We start from the raw sequence: 3248 nt of genomic DNA, 5'->3' as shown, positions 1-3248 counted from the left end.
GGGGGAAAGAAGTGTGTCTGGCTTGCTGTCCTTCAACAATGCAGCTGCCACCCAATCTGTCCTCCTGTGACGGGAGTATTGTTCTCTCAGCCTGAGCAGCGTGCACAGACGGAGGCTGGTTTTTTAAAAATCTGTTCACCTCAACAAACACACACACCCACACACACACACACACACACACGGCGCTTGGTAATGCAGCAGTCACACCGAGGTTGCCAAAAGGAATCTTTGAGGAGTCAGCAGAAATATGACAGTGACACAGCAATTGTAAATCACCCAGTCAGAAGCATTCCAATGACTGTATGTGTGAGTCTGAACAGTCACTGTGGCTTTTACTGTCCCACTGTGACTGTGAGTTTTCGAAAAATTATGTGATACAAACAACATGTTTGTATGTGTGTATTAATAGTTTTAAGCAGACCACCTCCCTCCAAACATTATGCTATGGTGAAAGAAGCCCACATAAATCAAATATGGAAAGGAACAAATTCTTATAATACAACACTGAAATAGAATAATTTTAGTATATGTTTTTTTAATGCTAAACTAACACTGTACTGACATTATTCTTAAGATTAATCTTTATGAAATAAACTATGGTCTATCCATAAGAAACTCTATAACAGTATTGGATCAGAAAAATGGATGAGTCTTTGTTTAGACCTGGACTGAGCTGCAGAGTAAAACTATTCAGATTGCTGTATATATGCAGTAATATACAGCTGCCCAAGAAGAGTTCACATACTTATTAAGGTATTTTTATAAATATGAGTTTGGATAGATTCTGCTATGACAAGATGTCAAAATGATTGCTTATTCCTATATAAAATACCATAAATAGACAGAACAAGCCCCCGGTCCCTGATTAATGGTGTTCTCTGCACATCTAAACTACAAATCAATATTGACGTCATGTTTTTTGTGTTTTTTTCTGTATAAATTAATTTTCAGTTATAAACATAATACAGTAAGTTGCACTGGCACTTTTCAAAATATTCTTTCAGTTCCCTTGGTTGATCTTCAGACATTGAGAAATGCTTCTCAATTGGGAAACTTCCTAGTAAAAATTGAATTGTATAACTTGCCAGGGATTCAAATCCAAGTCTGTATGAACATATTGTATGGAAAGAATAACTCATCTACCAAATCATTTCTCTAGGTGTGTTTGTGTTTAGTGGGAGGAGGGGGCTGAGTCCTTCCATAGTGAACAGATGCTGCAGCCTCCAACTCAGTGACCCAGCCTGCCTGCACTGCCTCTGCACTGTGTGTATCTCTGTATTTGTCATGATCCAGGGTTAGCCCCCTTGGGGCTGTATGTAGGGATGAGCTCCCCCGAGGCCAGACCCTGACCAGTCCCTCAGGGCTGCCGCATGGCTGCCATTTGCTGGCTGAGCCCGGCACTGAGCCGGTCTGACACACCAGTGACCGGCTGGGATGGGGACAAAGGGGGTGTAGAGGGTGGGGGTGGGGGTATATATGGGCAACTGGGGCAACAGATGCCTGCTGAAGCCACAGGGGACCTCCCTGAAAGAATCCTCCTCCACCCTCCCCTACTTCTCTCCTGCAACTGGTGGTGTCCAGATTCATCCTCAGTGATACATATCACCACTGTCTGTCATGTGACCTTTTTGGTAGGGGTTGTGGGTAGCACTCACTGTCACCTCTGAGTTGTACAGACTCTCAGTTGGTTATGTCTGGTTCTGCCTCCCTGTTGGTAACTAAACCTACATGTCACAGGCCATCATATGTATAGGGGTGAGAACAGGATCATTGATCATCATTGGTTCCTCTCTCATCATTATATACAGAATTCTGAATGAATTGAAATGAATTAAACTAGAGTGAAATTAAACTATTCCTTATGCTGAAGGGGAAACCCCAAAGAAGCCCTGGCTGAAAAACACAGAAAACCTCTCAATCTGTCCCAATTTCACTTGTGAACACTCTTTATACTGTATATGCACTAAAACCTTCCAGTTAACAATATATTCCTAAAAACCACACTCATGGCAACCCATCCAATATGTGTTGGGATATTTCATTCTGAACCAAAATAGTGGACTGACTTAGATGCTAGTGTGGCTAAAAAAGCCCATTATTATATTAGGCACTGTCATCATTTTAGCGATTTGTTAGTAAGCTATTTGCAACTTTCAACTTATAAGATTTGAGCTAGAGACAAAAGAACACAATCATCACAACAACTAACTTTACTTCTTGAGGTGCAGCATTACATCACATTTGAGGATTCTGGTCACATCTGAACATATTGGCAGTTACTGCTCTTAAACTCATCACTGTGAGTTGAGTAACAATATATTCTTGGGGAGTATGGTCACAGAGATTTCATGATGAACGATTATGTATAATGACGATCAAAAGCCATGACAAAGCATGACAACAATGTTTTCACACATTCTTTAACATGCAAAAACAGAAGAAAACAAAAACACTTACCACACAGCTCCAGGAGAAACAGCAAGGCTGCAAAACAGAAAATGCAACTCCTACAATCTTCAATCAATCTTCTCTCCTGATATGCTACCTTTGGTCATTTCAGTAGCAAAGCACAAAGTCAAAAAAACTTCAGGGGGAATTTCCCAATAATGGTGGTGGTAAAATAAGCCCAGATGTACAACAAAATTCCCTTTTAAAGCAAGAAAAAAAATAACAATTCAAACTTCAGTATCCACTGGCGAAAGTAAAGCTGTCAATCCAATTGGAGCTGAGCAAAACTGGTTTCCTGGTCGAGTTTAGCAGCAATCCTAAGAGATCAGCCTTTAAGTTCTCCTTTTTGGTTGAGAAGCAGAGTGCAGTGGCCTGAAGCTGCAGGTTCAGCTGTGTGACTGACAACAGATGGAGTGTAAGCATCTACCATCCCCTCCTCACACGTAGTCTGCCTACTGACCAATACCAACGCAGAAATCTGATCACAAACACACACGTCTCACTTTCCTGTCTTCACCAAAGCTTATTCTGTACACACACACAAATCACCCACCTCTCCACCAATAAAAAGGGACACTAAGATAAGCTAGGATATCTCCACCCCCTTTATCCCCCCACCCAACCCCTCACATACACACACACCCCACCACCAGCCCATCCGCCGGCTCGAGCCATGAATGGACGAGAAGGCGTGAGTTGACAATGGTGGGGAGGGGGACACAAAGGAGGGCCCTCGGCGGGCAGCTGCACACACACACAACATGCTCAGGGCCATCACAAGCGTGTGCACACACACACAC

The 3248-nt window shown here is 42.5% G+C and overlaps 1 protein-coding gene across 1 annotated transcript in view; it reads right to left on the bottom strand.

The window, feature by feature from the left end:
- The window catches only part of LOC118339216 (probable ribonuclease ZC3H12C), a 13574-nt gene extending 10814 nt beyond the window's left edge, over nucleotides 1–2760 (bottom strand). The window contains exon 1 of the mRNA XM_035676782.1: nucleotides 2458–2760. The gene's annotated coding sequence lies outside the window, so the exon portion shown is untranslated. The remainder of the gene's footprint in view (nucleotides 1–2457) is intronic.
- Between the last annotated feature and the right edge of the window lie 488 nt (nucleotides 2761–3248).

This window comes from Morone saxatilis, unplaced genomic scaffold (assembly GCF_004916995.1).
Source record: "Morone saxatilis isolate NCDOM2014 unplaced genomic scaffold, NCSU_SB_2.0 Contig5, whole genome shotgun sequence".
Lineage (NCBI taxonomy): Eukaryota > Metazoa > Chordata > Actinopteri > Moronidae > Morone > Morone saxatilis.
The sequence above is the reverse complement of the archived record's forward strand: the minus strand, read 5'-3'. Positions and strand labels throughout refer to the sequence as shown.